Below are 16280 nucleotides of genomic sequence, written 5' to 3' on the forward strand. Positions count from 1 at the left end.
TCTTTTGGTCCGGGGAAGCTGACCAGAATACACTGCATGAACAAGCTCCTTTTCTGTGGATTTTATTTTGAGTTCAGCCATTGAGAGCCCCTTAGAATATCATCATCAAGTATCGTATCAAGATTATGGTTTTGGGACGCCTGTGTGGCTCAGCGGTTGAGCGTCACGTCATGATCCTGGGGTCCTGGGATCGAGTTCCGATCGGGCTCCCTGCATGGAACCTGCTTCTTCATCTGCTTTGTCTCTGCCTCTCTCTTTGTATTTCTCATGAATAAATGAAATCTCCTTTAGCTATGACCTGGAAATGTCTGTGGAGAACCGGTATAAATTTCTCAAATATTTACCAAATATTGTTATATTCTGGAAGTTTTATGAGATAATTTTCTTTGGAGATTCAAAGTTTGTATTCAATATATGAGTATTCAGACTTTATATTTTTCGCTGTATTATTTTGTAGAGATTTCAAAACTACTTATAAGTTTATTGGAAAAATTATAATTATTTTAATGTATGCTTATGTTGTGTGTAGTTATGTGCACTCTATTTCCTACTATGATTGAATTCCTTGCTTTTTTAATAATAGATTTATTTTTTATTGGTGTTCAATTTGACAACATACAGAATAACACCCAGTGCTCATCCCGTCAAGTGCCCCCCTCAGCGCCTGTCACCCATTAACCCCCACCCCCCGGCCCTCCTCCCCTTCCACCACCCCTAGTTCTTTTCCCAGAGTTAGGAGTCTTCATGTTCTTTCTCCCTTTCTGACATTTCCTACCCATTTCTTCTCCCTTCCCTTCTATTCCCTTTCACTATTATTTATATTCCCCAAATGAATGAGAACATATAATGTTTGTCCTTCTCCGATTGACTTATTTCACTCAGCATCTCACCCTCCAGTTCCATCCACGTTGAAGCAAATGGTGGGTATTGGTCATTTCTAATGGCTGAGGAATATTCCATTGTATACATAAACCACATCTTCTTTATCCATTCATCTTTCGATGGACACCGAGGCTCCTTCCACAGTTTGGCTATTGTGGACATTGCTGCTAGAAACATTTGGGTGGGGCACCCCGGTGGCACAGCGGTTTAGAGCTGCCTGCAGCCTCGGGTGTGATCCTGGAGACCCAGGATAGAGTCCCACATCCGGCTTCCTGCATGGAGCCTGCTTCTCCCTCTGCCTGTGTCTCTGCCTCTCTCTTCGCTCTCTCTGAATGAATAAATACATAAATCTTTAAAAAAATAAAAAGAAACATTGGGGTGCAGGTGTCCCGGTGTTTCATTGCATCTGTATCTTTGTGAAATGGTGCAGCCAGTCTGGAAAACTGTGTGGAGGTTCCTCAAAGAGTTAAAAATATACCTGCCCTAGGACCCAGCAATTGCACTGCTGGGGATTTACCCCCAAAAAATTCCTTGCTTCTTTTCTTTTAGTCACCTTTGAGAGAGATTTTTATTTTTTTATTTTATTTTATTTTATTTTATTTTATTTTATTTTATTTTATTTATTCATGAGAAACACAGAGAAAGGTAGAGACATAGGCAGAGAGAGAAGCAGGCTCCCCACAGGGAGCCTGATGCAGAACTCCATCCCAGGACCCTGGGATCATGCCCTGAGCTGAAGCCAGATGCTCAACCACTGAGCCACCTAGGTGCCCCACCCTTGAGAGAAATTTAGTGATCTCATTAGTCCATGTAGTCATTCCTTTTTGGGCATTACAGGTTTTAACAAAAGGTTTTGCTCATTGTCTATTTGTTTCTTCTCTATTTTTATAATATTCTGCTTTAATATTTATTACTTTCTTTTTTTCTAATTTAGTTAGGTATAATGTCATGCTTTTTTTACTTCTTTGGATTAATGCTTAATGTTGATTTTAAGCTCTGATCATTTTTTTTCTAATGCACTTGGATCTAAATATGCTATAATCACTTTATACTTACTGCACAAATTTGTTACTTTATATTTTGTATGACATATAAAATGTTCATTCTAATATTTGTTGTGATTTATTTTTTGCCCAATGTCATATTTAGATGCTATTTCATTATTTTCAAATATATGGTGATTTTCCATGGTTTTTTCTTCTTTATTAACATCTGATGAGAATTTATACTGTGTATTATTTCACTCCTTTTTAATTTTTAATAACAGTTTCATGGCTCAATATATGGGTAGTCTCAGTAAATATCCTACAACGACTTACATAAAATACCAATTCTGGGGCAGCCTGGGTGGCTCAGCGGTTTAGCTCCACCTTCAGCCCAGGGCCTGATCCTGGAGACCCGGGATCGAGTCCCACGTCAGGTTCCCTGCATGGAGCCTGCTTCTCACTCTGCCTGTGTCTCTGCCTCTCTCTCTCTCTCTCTCTGTGTGTGTGTGTGTGTGTGTGTGTGTGTGTGTGTGTGTGTCATGAATAAATAAATGAAATCTTTTTTTAAAAATACCAATTCTGGAGTATTTGGATGTAGTATTTTATATGTATCAATTCGTTCTAATTTGCATATTAAACTTGCCAAGTGTTTTATCCTTAAAGATATGTTTTATAGTTTTTACATATTTATTATTATCTATTTTCTCTATCAGTTACTGAGAATAGTTTGTTATAATATTCACTGTGGATTTGTCTATTTCTCTTGAGAGTTCTAATGATTTTTCTGTGTTTTGAAATCTGTTATTAAAGACATTTGAATTTACAATTGCTTGAACTGTGTAAATTTTGTCATTATGAAATCTTTATCTTTAGTGATTTTTTTTATCTTGAAAGATATGTGCTTTTATTATTATTAACATAGGTATACAAGCTTTATTTTCCCAGTATATGTTTTCTGTATGTTTTCTATGCTTTTACTTGAAATTTCTGCACATATTTCAGATGTGCCCCTTGTAAGAAAACATGTTGGTTTTAAAAAAGAACTGTTCAAAGTTACATATGCTTAGTTGAGGGGATATTATTATCTTTTTTAAGCAGCTGAAATCCAGAGTTCATATTTGTGCTGTACATTCTATGAGTACTGACAAACGTATGATGACGTATGCAGCACTGTCGTATTGACGTATTCTCTGGCATAAAAATCCCCTATGATCCACCAATTCATTGCTTCCTCCCTCCCTCCTAGCCCCTGGTAACCTCTGATTTTTTGCTATCTCCATAGTTGGCCTTTTCCAGAATGTTACATAGTTAGAATCATATAGCATGTAGCCTTTTCAGATTGTCTTCTTTCACTTAGTAATATGGTTTTAAGGTTTCTTCATGATAGCTCATTTCTTTTTAGGGATGATAAATATTCCGTTGTATAGATGTACCACATTTTATCCATTCATGTGCTGAAAGATATCTTAGTTGCTTCTACGTTTCAGCAGTTATGATTAAAGCTGCTATAAACATGAGTATGTGGAGTTTTGTATGAATGTAAGATTCTAATCATTTGCATAAATACTAAGGAGTAAAATTGCTGGACTGTATGAGCAAGAGTATGTTTTGCTGTCTAAGATATTACCAAGCTCTTTTCCAAAGTGGCTGTACAGTTTTGCAATAAATGAGATTTTTCTGTTGATACACATCCTTGCCAGCATTTGATGTGGTCAGTGTTTTTTTTTAACATTTTTAATAGGTTTTAAGCAGTGCCTCATTGATGCTTTAATTTCTAATTTCTTTGTGATATATGATCTTGAACATCTTTTTATGTGCTTCTATGCCATTGGTGTTTCATTTTTGGTGAAGTCTCTGTTCAAATCCCTCTCCAGCATTTGAGTTGTACATTTTCTTGTTGTTGAATTCTAGTATGAGCATACGTCCTAACTGAAAAGTATTTAACTGTACTTTAAAACATTTTTAAAATCTTTTTAAAAACTTAGAATAGATAGTTTGATATGAACCACTTAGCTCAGCATTGTCAGAAATGGAATACATATTTATTCACTTCAACTTTTTCATGACTTTATTCTTAGAAAAAGTTAAATTTCCATTATAATTGGATGCCACCTTCTTAACCTATTTATTAATTAACATTCGTATCCTTTCCTGGGTGAAAATGCACTAAGTGTCCTCTGAAATTCACACTCACAAGTCGCATGTGACAAATGGTGTGATATTGAAGACATTATGGAGAAATGGTATGTTTGTCAGAATCCTGAAGGAAGGGGGCGGGGCAAGATGGTGGAGGAGTAGGGTCCGCAAGTCACCTGTTTCCACCAACTTACATAGATAACTTTCAAATCATCATGAAAACCTATGAATTCGACCTGAGATTTAAAGAGAGAACAGCTGGAACGATGCAGACAGAAGGGTTTGAGCTTCTAACAAGGTAGGGAGGCAGAAAAAAAATAAAAAAGAATCAAGTGGGGGAAGGGCACTATAAGGAGGCGGGCTAAGGGGGCCGGCGGGAGCTTCCGCAACAGGAGAGCCCCGCGCGGGGGAAGCAGGAACTTTAAAAATTTGCACCAGATGCTTCCCGGATGAAAGGCGGTCAGCAGGGAACTCGGGGGGAACCACAGGAGGGGCAGTGAGGCCTCCACATTCCCAGGGTCACTAACAGAGGAAGTGCAGCTGGGGAGAGCATGACTCAGCCTGTGGGCCCAGCTCGGTGAAGGGCTGGAGGGTGGAGGGCAGGGCCCCGGGGAGAAGGCTGCTCCGGGCGGAGGGGGGTCAGGAGGGCGCTCCAGGCAGAGGGGGCTGGGCCCGGCTGCCTTCGGGAGCCGCAGACCGGGAGCGCGACTCTAGCAGCACTGGCCCCGGAGCCCAGGGTGCCAGAGGACACAGTCCAGGATCCGGCGTTCCCCCTGGGACAGGAGGAGGCAGGGAGGGCACAGGACAGTGAACAACAGGCGCCCCCAGGCTGTGCAGGTCAGCGCCCCCTGCCCCCGGAGCATCCAGGCCAGTGCGGACTGGGAGCTGCAAGTAGCTACTGCGGGGAGCTGACTCCAGAGCTGGGGACACGGCCGCCCCCAGTGTTGTTCTTCCTCGTATCACCCTGTGCCTGGGACAGAGTGGGGCCAAGGGGACAGGGGCCTCACAGGATAAACAGCTACCACTGAGCTGTGCACCTGGCAGGGGGCGGGGCAGATCCCCCAGGTGCACACACCTGATTGTCCGCACAACAGGCCCCTCCCCCAGACGACCAGCTGGAAGGACAGGGGAAGAGGAAGTTCTTGACCAAGCAGCACTGGAAAGCTCCAGGGGAAGTCAAGGGATTTACAGTATGTAGAACCAGAGGGTATCCCTCCTTTTTTTTATTTTCTTCCTTTTTCCAGTACAACTCATTTTTATATCAGACTGTAAATTTCCAGTTTTTTTCTCTTTTCTCACCTTAACTACAATATTTTACCACCTCTTCATTTTTAAATTTCTTCCTTTTTGACTTTGATATTTCTACAATTACAGGTTCTAGATATACTTTCTACTTCTAGATTCCCTTCAACATACTCAATTTTGGGAGATACACAAAATATGCTCTTTTTGTTTTGTGTTTTTTCTTTTCTCGGCCTCATTTTGTCCTACAATGGCAGAAGGTAATACCTTCTAAAATATGACCACCATATACCAGATCCAAGTGGTAACACCATGCTGGTTCATCCTGTGAGATGCCTGATTTCCATTCTGCCCTCTCTTTTATCTCATTTATGTTTTGGTGGTCAATATTGCACCCTTAAACAAATATTTCTGGTTTATATGAATTTGGGAATGAGCATCATCTAATATACCAAACAATATACTCAGAAATAAGAGGATCACCCCTTAGAACACCTCAGGTAGACTAAATTCTTCCTCCAATACAACTTCTTCGCCACCACCATCTCTCAATCCCACCCCCCCTTTTTTCATACCCGTTTTTCTTTCTTTTTCTTTTCTTTTCCTTTTCATCTCTTCTTCTCTAGGATTCCTGGCCTCTTATTTTTTACTACTTAGTTGTAAAATGTGTTTTTCACTTTAGTGGTCCTTTTGTTTTATTTCATTCTCATCTTTGTTTTCAATTTCTGGTCTCTGACCTTGGCAGAATTATCTACAGTCAAATTTACTTAGGTCGTGGTTGATATTCTTGATGCAGCCCGCTCATACAGCCACTCTGCACTGAGAAAAATGACTAGAAAGAAGAATTCACCACAAAAGGAAGAATCAGAAACAGTACTCTCTGCCACTGATTACAGAATATGGATTACAATTCAATGTCAGAGGGCCAATAGAGAAGCACAATTATAAAGCTACTGGTGGCTCTGGAAAAAATCGTAAAAAATCAAGAGACTTCATGACTGCAGAATTTAGATCAAATCAGGCCGAAATGAAAAACCAATGAAATGAGATGCAATCCAAACTGGAGGTCGTAAGGATGATGGTTAAAAGGTAGAAGAAAGAGTGAGTGACACAGAAGACAAGTTGATGGCAAGGAAGGAAGCTGCCGACAAAAAGAGAAAAAAACCATTAAAAGATCATGAGGAAAGGATAATGGAAATAAATGACAGCCTCAAAAGGAAAAATCTATGTTTAATTGGGTCCAGAGGGCACCAGAAAGGACATAGGGCCAGAAAGCATATTTGAAAATATCATAGCAGAGAACATCCCTAATTTGTGGTAGGAAACAGGCATTCAGATACAGGAGAAAGAGAAGGGGCCACCAAAATGAATAAAACCCAAAAAAACATCTCGACATTTAATAGTGAAACCTGCAAATTCCAAAGATAAAGAGAAAATCCTTAAAGCCTCAAGACACGAGAGACCCCTAACTTATATGGGGAGAAATATTATATTAATAGCAGACCTCTCCACAGAGACCCGGCAGGGCAGGAAAGGCTGGCAGGATATATCCAGGGTCCTAAAGGAGAAGAACATGCCGTCAAGAATGCTTTTTCTCTCTCCAGAGAGCCAGCAAGTCTCTCATTCAGAATAGGAGAAGAGATAAAGAGCTTTCAAGATACACAGAAACTAAAGAATATGTGATCACCTAACAAGCTTCAAAAGAAATATTAAGGGGGACCCTCTAAAGAAAGATGAAGCCTAAAGAAACAACCGACAAAAACAGGGACTGAATATCATGATGACACTAAATTCTTATCTTTCAACAGTACCTCTGAATGTCAATAGGCTTAATGATGCCATCAAAAGATGCAGGATTTCAGACTGGTTAAAAAAGCAAGACCCAACTATTTGCTGTTTCGAAGACACTCATTTTAGACCTAAGGACACTTACAGCCTGTAAAGGAAAGGTTGGAGAACCATTTGCCATTCAAAGGGTCCTGAAAGGAAAGCAGGGGCAGCAATCCTCACATCAGATAAATTAAAGTTTATCCCAAAGACTGTAGTAACAGATGAAGAGGGACACTATATCATACTTAAAGGGCATATCCAACAAGAGGACCTAACAATCATGAATATTTATGCCCCAAATGTGGGAGCTGCCAAGTATATCAATCAGTTAATAACCAAAGTTAAGACATACTTAGATAATAATACACTAATACTGGGAGACTTTAAGACAGAGCTTTCTCCAACTGACAGATCTTCTAAGCACAACATCTCCAAAGACCCACGAGCTTTCAATGATACACTGGACCAGGTAGATTCCGCAGATATTTACAGAACTTTGCATGCCAATGCAACTGAATACACATTCTTCTTAAGTGCACATGGAACTTTCTCCAAAATAGACCACATACTGGGTCACAAATCAGGTCTCAACCGATACCAAAAGATTGGGATTGTCCCTTGCATATTTTCAGACCACAATGCTTTGAATCTAGAACTCAATCACAAGAAGAAATTTGGAAGAAACTCAAACACAAGGTGGTTAAAGAGCATCCTGCTAAAAGATGAACGGGTCCCCCAGGGAATTAGAGAAGAATTAAAAAGATTCATGAAAACTACTGAAAATGATGATACTGTTCAAATCTTGAAATACAGCGAAAGGAGTCCTATGAGGAAAATACATCGCAATACACGCCTCCCTCAAAAATTGAAAAAACTAAAAAAAAAATTTTTTTTGAAAAAACTCAAATACACAAGCTAACCTCACCAGGAAGTGGTTCTTTGAAAGAATTAATAAGATAGATAAACCCTTAGCCAGCCTTATTTAAAACAAAGGAGAAAAGACTCTAATTAATAAGTCACGAATGAAGGACAGCCCAGGTGGCTCAGCGGTATACCTCCACCTTCAGTCTAGTGCCTGATCCTGGAGACCCGAGATCGAGTCCCAAGTCGGACTCCCTGCATGGAGTCTGCTTCTCCCTTTGCCTGTGTCTCTGCCTCTCTCTCTCTCTCTCTCTCTCTCTGTATCATAAATAAATATTTTTGTAAAAGTCACGAATGAAAAAGGAGAGATCACAACCAATACCAAGGGCTTACAAATGATTTTAAAACTTATTATGAGTAGCTATACCCCAATAAATTAGGTAATCTAGAAGAAATGGATGCACTTCTGGACAACCACAAACTACCAAAACTGGAATAGGAAGAGATAGAAAACCCGAAATGGCCAATAAGCAGGGAGGTAATTGAAGCAGTCATCCAAAGCCTCCTAAGACACAAAAGTCCAAGACAAGATAGCATCCCAGGGGAATTAAACCAAGCTTAAAAAAGAAACAAAACCTATTCTACTAAAGCTGTTCCAAAAGATACAGAAAGGGATGGCATACTTCCAAACACTTTCTATGAGGCCAGCATCACCTGAATTTCAAAACCAGACAAAGATCCCATAAAAAAGAATTATAGACCAATATCCCTGATGAACAAACATGCAAAAATTCTCAACAAGATACTAGCCAAAAGGATCCAACAGTCCATTAAGATTATTCACCATGACCAAGTGGGATTCATCCCCGGGATGCAAGGATGGTACAAAACTCATAAAGCAATCAAAATGGTATTTCACATCAACAAGAGAAAAACCAAGAACCATATGATCCTCTCAATAGATGCAGAGAAAGCATTTGACAAAATACGGCATCCATTCCTGATCAAAACTCTTCAGAGTGGAGGGATAGAGGGAACATTCCTCAGCATCTTAAAAAACGTCTATGAAAAGCCCACAGCAAATATCATCCTCAATGGGGAAGCACTGGGAGCCTTTCCCCTCAGATCAGGAACACAAAAGGGATGTCAACTCTCACCACTGCTATTCAACATAGTACTAGAAGTCCTAGCCTCAGCAATCAGACAACAAAATGACATTAAAGGCATTCAAATCGACAAAGAAGTCAAACCCTCCCTCTTCTCAGATGACATGACACCGTACGTAGAAAAAGATTCCACCCCAAGATTGCTAGAACTCATACAGCAATTTGGCAGTGTGGCAGGATACAAAATCAATGCCCAGAAGTCAGTGGTATTTCTATACACTAACAATGAGACTGAAGAAAGAGAAAAGAAGGAGTCACTACCATTTACAATTGCACCCAAAGGTATAAAATACCTAGGAGTAAACCTAACCAAAGAGGTAAAGGATCTATACCCTAAAAACTACAGAACACTTCTAAAAGAAATTGAGGAAGACACAAGGAGATGGAAAAATATTCCATGCTCCTGGATTGAAAGAATTAATATTGTGAAAATGTCAATGTTACCCAGGGCAATTTACACGTTTAATGCAATCCCTATCAAAATACCATGGACTTTCTTCAGAGAGTTGGAACAAATCATCTTAAGATTTGTGTGGAATCAGAAAATACCCCAAATAGCCCCAAAGACCCCAGAGTTGGGGGCATCACAATGCCAGATTTCAGGTTGTACTACAAAGCTTTGGTCATCAAGTCAGTGTTGTACTGGCACAAAAACAGACAAATAGACCAATGGAACAGAATAGAGAACCCAGAAGTGGACCCTCAGCTTTATGGTCAACTAATATTCGACAAAGCAGTAAAGACTATCCACTGGAAGAAAGTCTCTTCGATAAATGGTGTGGGGACAACTCGACGTGTAGAAGAATGAAACTAGAGCATTCTCTTACACCATACACAAAGATAAACTCAAAATGGATGAAAGATCTAAATGTGAGACAAGATTCCATCAAAATCCTAGAGGAGAACACAGGCAACACCTTTTTTGAACTCAGCCACAGTAACTTCTTGCAAGATACATCCACGAAGGCAAAAGAAACAAAAACAAAAATGAACTATTGGGACTTCATCAAGATAAGAAGCTTTTGCACAGCAAAGGATACAGTCAACAAAACTAAAAGACAACCTACAGAATGGGAGAAGATATTCTCAAATGACGTATCAGATAAAGAGCTAGTTTCCAAAATCTATAAAGAACTTATTAAACTCAACAGCAAAGAAACAAACAATCCAATCATGAAATGGGCAAAAGACATGAACAGAAATCTCACAGAGGAAGACATAGACATGGCCAACACACACATGAGAAAATGCTCTGCATCACTTGCCTTCAGGGAAATACAAATCAAAACCACAATGAGATACCACCTCACACCAGTGAGAATGGGGAAAATTAACAAGGCAGGAAACCACAAATGTTGGAGAGGATGCGGAGAAAAAGGAACCCTCTTACACTGTTGGTGGGAATGTGTTATTCTGTATGTTGGCAAATTGAACACCAATAAAAAATAAATTTATTATTAAAAGAAATGAACTTTTGGGACTTCAAGATAAGAAGCCTCTGCACAGCAAAAGAAACAGTCTACAAAACTAAAGGACAACCTACAGAATGGGAGAAGAGATTTGCAAATGACGTATTATTTAAAGGACCAATATCCAAGATCTATAAAGAACTTATGAAACTCAACTGCAAAGAAACACAATCCAACCATGAAATGGGCAAAAGACATGAACAGAAATCTCACACAGGAAGACCTAGACATGGCCAACAAGCACATGAGAAAATGCTCCTCATCACTGGCCATCAGGGAAATACAAATCAAATCCACAATGAAATACCACCTCACAGTAGTGAGAATGGTGAAAAGTAACAAAACAGGAAGTAACAAATGTTGGAGAGGATGTGGAGAAAGGGGAACCCTCTTGCCCTGTCGGTGGGAATGTGAAGTGGTGTACCCACTCTGGAAAACTGTGTGGAGGTTCCTCACAGAGTTAAAAATAGATCTCTCCTACGACCCAGCAATTGCACTGCTGGGGATTTACCCCAAAGTTACAGATGTAGTGAAACACCACGACACCTGCACCCCGATGTTTCTAGCAGCAATGTCCACAATAGCCAAACTGTGGAAGGAGCCTCGATGTCCATCGACAGATGAATGGATAAAGAAGATATGGTCTATGTGTATAATGGAATATCCTCAGCCATTAGAAATGAGAAATACCCACCATTTGCTTCGACATGGACGGAACTGGAGTGTATTATGCTGAGTGAAACAAATCAATCAGAGAATGACATTCATTACATGGTCTCATTCTTTGGGGAATATAAAAATTAATGAAAGGGAATAAAGAGGAAAGGAGATAAAATGAGTGAAAATATCTATGAGGGTGACAAAAATTTAGACGCCTTCATCTGGGAAATGAACAAGAGGTAGTGGAAAGGCAGGTGGCCGGGGCTTGCAGTGACTGTGTGATGGGCTCTGAGGGGTGCACTTGGTGGGATGAGCACTGGATGTTATGCTAAATGCTGGCAAATTGAACTCCAATGAAAAAAAAAGGAGTATGGTTCCTCAACTTGAGGGATGAAGGGTGTTCTAAAAAACAGAGATTATATGATATAATAATATCAAATATTTATTGGGCTCCTGAAATAAGCTTTAGGTTACTTAATTTGTGCTCGTCAAGTAAATAAAAAATCAGTAAAATAAAAATTCATGCAACTTTGTAGTTAAAATAAAACCAAGAAACTGAGTGCTTAAATAAGCTTGGTAGAAGTCATTTAAAGGAAGTTAAGCATATCATAAAAACACACACAATACTTTGAAGCCAGAATTTAGCAGTATAACTTAGTAGAAATACATTTGGTCTATAGCAATTAGACTTGCCAAAGTTGCTTTTAGGTGAAGGGATGATTCATTATGTATCCTCATGTCTAGGTAAAAAGAAAGGAACAAACAAATGAAAAAGGAAAATGATATGTATTATCTATATCATCCTATTTTTCTCAGTGTCTTAGTATGCTGATGATAAGAGTGTGGCTACTTGCCACAAGGCACCTGAAAATACCAGACACTAGTAACCACTAATCACCTTAATAATTTTTAAGTGATTAAATTTATATTGTGGTATATGTGTGTGTGTGTGTGTGTGTGTGTGTATGATTGTGGTTGGTAGCATCCAAATATGATCAGATATGTCACTTGGACAAGGCAAAAAGCTTCCATTTCACTTTCATAAATAAATGTACCAAGAGGATGCCACCGTTTACAGATTGTTAATATGCATCCTTAGGTGGACTTGGCCTTTATCTGAATCTATCTAATCTGAAAGTTATGTGTGCTTTGCATACAACCAAATAGGCCAAATGAAGTTGACTAGTAAAATTGGATGGTATTTTCTTTGCCTAAGAACTCTTTCCCTCTCTTTTTTAAGCAAGGGGAGATGGCTTATTTTTTATGTGCGATAGGCAGCAATATAATCCCATATACTACAATAGGTGACTCTTATCAAAATTAGACTGAGACAATTTAGAGAAAAAACAATACTATCGGCTAAGATGTATGTTTATATATCCTCATAAACCACAGGCTTGGGTAAAGGTCCCTAGAGAGCTTCATTACCAAACCAAATGATGCTAGTTGTCTTTATTATGATTAATAGAAGGATGGTTGCATGTTATTGTCTTTCCTTTAAGTAATAACCCCAATTAAAAAATTTCTTCACTCATGAAATTTGTTCTTAATGACAGAGTTTATATAATATACATATGCACACATACATATATATGGAGAGGTGGGCAGGGGGTTGGGGTGACTGTGTGATGGGCACTAAGGGGGGCAGTTGGTGGGATGAGCACTGGGTATTATGATAAATGTTGGCAATCAATATACATATGATTTAATAACTAAAAAATACTAATGCCATATGCTTTTTGAATAAATGATGCAGGGATAAATAGCAACACATATATAATACTTGAAGCATATACATTTATATAAGAAGTGATTCAGTCATTTCTTTGTATTATGTCATGGGAAAACATTACAGATCATTCCATGATGATTTTGTGCTTAAATTCATATAAAGAGAATTTATAATATAGGAACACTGAATCCAAAATGCCATAAATAACTGTATTCCTGAGAAGTGATAAAACTAAGAGAGAAGAAGTAAAACAATGAATTTTCTATTGGTTCTCCGGCAAAATTGCTGTGTGTATAGTATTAACCTTAAAAACAAAACAGCTGGTTATTTTACCAGAAAAAAAATGGGTTTATTTGGGAATAACGAATAACAGAGAATTACCGTTTGGGTCATGAAAGCTATGGGCAAATCCAACAAAGAAGAATGTTATTTTCTGGAGAAGAAGGTGGAGGTTGGGAAGAGTTGCTCTGAACAAAAGTTTATTGAGAAAAGCAAGTATTTAGGGTGATGATGATCTCTCACCGGCTGAATTGCAAGAGTAGTTGATTTATTGTTAGAGAAGCAGTGTACATCTTTCCTCTTTGGGGCCTGTAATTGATTATTGTTTCCTGCCCTCCATTTTTCTGCTGAGGTCTGTGACTGACAATTCTTCCTGTAGTTGATATTGAGTGGTATGGCTCCCCGCTTCCAGCTCCCTCTTCTAGCATCCAAAGTCGGCTTGATTGAGGTTTCCCACTTTAAATTTTTCACAATATTTTAGTTATAAATTACATCAGATCAATGGTTTTGAGAAAAGTATCTTTTTCACAACGTCCTTAAATGCTTCTTTCACCTGCTGGTTCCTTAAAGTGTAAATAAATGGATTCAGCATGAGAGCAACAGAGGTACTGAGCATAGCCACACCTTTTGTCAAAGCAACCCCTTCCTTTGCTGATGTTTTGACATACATGAAGATGCAGCTCCCATAAGAGATAGAGACAACTATCATATGGGAGGAGCAGGTTGAGAAGGCCTTTTTTCTTTGTTGAGCTGAAGGGATTTTCAGAATTGTTCTAAGGATGTAAGAGTGGGAGAGAATTACTAACATCAAAGTGGACATAAGAGTAAGTATGGCTAAAACAAAGCTCATGAGCTCTAGAGTACTTGTGTCTGTGCAAGACATTTGGAGTAAAGGAGCAGAATCATAGGTGAAGTGGTCAATGACATTGGAGTCACAGAAATCCAACTGCAGACCCATGGCTAGTGGTGGGAAGATTACCAAGAAACCAGCCACCCAAGAGCTGACTACAAGCTGGTAGCAAATCTTGTTACTCATGGTGGTTGTATAATGTAGAAGCTTGCAGATAGCCGCATAATGATCATAGGACATAGCAGCCAGAAGAAAAACTGGTTAGCCAAGGAGGACAAAGAAAAATAGCTGAGCTGCACAAGCATTATAGGAAATAGATTTGTCTCCAGTTACGATGCTGATGAAAAATCTAGGATTACAGACAGAAGTGAATGAAATTTCTAAGGAGAAATTCGGAGGAAAAAATACATGGGAGCCTCCAGGTGGGAATCCAGCAGGGTAAGAATGATGATGGTGAGATTTCCAGTAACACTCAGTACGTAGGTGAGAAATAGAAAGAGGAAATTTACAGCCTGTATTTCTGGATTGTCGGTCAGACCCAGGAGGATGAAGTTGGTCACTGATGTTCTATTATTCATTTCTGGGTGGTTGAGCTTTCACAAATCTTACTGAGAAAATCAATACAGACAATAATAAATCAGTTAGACAAGCTTAAATATCTGCCCCTATTTTCTTAATGTTATTTTCACAAAAAGTACCTCGCAGCTTAAACATTTTTTCTTCTGTAAATACATTCTTCATTTTCCCCAATTCTTTTATATATTTTATGGGTATACCTTCTGTGTTTAATATCAATCTTATTGATTGATTGTCAGATTATTGACATCTGAATAATGTCCTCTAATTCTCTGCTACACGTTTACCCTGCCTCCGTTTTGTTTACAAATGTTACATGGGAACTGTACTCATTGGGCATGAGCTCTTCTCATGCTTCACTTTTCCCCCCTAAAATATAGAAGACATTATGTTTTTCTTATGTCATCTTTTCTGAGCATAAAATTCCTACTGCTGATGGAAATTAGTGATCAACCCAACCCTAATTAATACTTTCTAGTGAAAATTCTGAGGGTTCTTTTTGGGAAGTACTGAATACTACCTCTATCAGTTTATTTATTGCCATTTTCATTGCAAAAATTCAGAGATCAGGTCATTCTAATGTTGTATTCTGAACTTGTATTTGTATTAAACAAATAGTTTATATAAGTAGTACCCATATTTTCTCAAGCCGTTATACATTCTATTTTCAGATACTAATTGAGCCTTTGGACTCCTATCTTTATTCTTGATTCTTTAAAAATATGATGTTTTCTAAACCATGAAACAGACTCTTAACTATAGGAACAATCTGATGGTTACCAGAGGGGAGGTGGGGAGATGGGTGAAATAGGTGATAGGGATTAAGGAATGCTCTTGTTATGCTGAGCACTCGATGATGAATGGAATTGTTGAATCACTGCATTATACATCTGAAAATAATATGGCACGATATGTTTACTATATTGGAATTAAAATTTTAAAGAAAGGTATCTTTATATGAAATTTAATTACAGCCTGTATTTCTGGATATTTTCACTTCATTATTTAAAAATTCCTAATAGTTTTTTAAAATCTAGTTAACAGTTGAACATCTAAGAATATGTTCACAAAATATTGTTAATGAAGTTCAGAAGAACTCATGTATAGAAATTAGATACAAACACTTTGCATAGATTATTTAGAACTATCTTGGACACCACACCAGGACTATCCATCAAGTCTTTCTAAAGTATAAATGTACCCACATTAAGGAAAATATGCCATGTTCCACATATTTCAGTTAATTGGTAAAAATTACCATTTAAAATATTTTTACAATTCAATTTATTAATTTAACTATTGAATATATATTCAACACACCACTCACTGCTATATAATGAATAGAAGTTGAAACATCCGACAAATAAAAACTGAGAATACTTAAACATTATCAAAAGACTGATGGTTAATGTGAAATATTGAATGAAAACTAATGTACTCAATTATGTTAAATAAAAAAACAAACAAGTGGTAGGCTAATGCTTCATGGAGAAATAACTATTTTCATTGTCTTCCCACAAAGCTGTGTATTTCTTTATAAAAACCTTCATGTTTCACCCCAAAACATCTAATAGAAATAGATGTTTCTATTCTAAAAATAGAATTTTTTTC

At 38.2% G+C, this 16280-nt stretch overlaps 1 pseudogene; it reads right to left on the reverse strand.

Moving 5' to 3' along the window:
- Window positions 1-13736: 13736 nt before the first annotated feature.
- LOC140609255 (olfactory receptor 6C76-like) lies at window positions 13737-14671 on the reverse strand (annotated as a pseudogene).
- Window positions 14672-16280: the final 1609 nt, after the last annotated feature.

This window comes from Canis lupus, chromosome 2 (assembly GCF_048164855.1).
Source record: "Canis lupus baileyi chromosome 2, mCanLup2.hap1, whole genome shotgun sequence".
In the NCBI taxonomy this organism is placed as follows: Eukaryota; Metazoa; Chordata; class Mammalia; order Carnivora; family Canidae; genus Canis; species Canis lupus.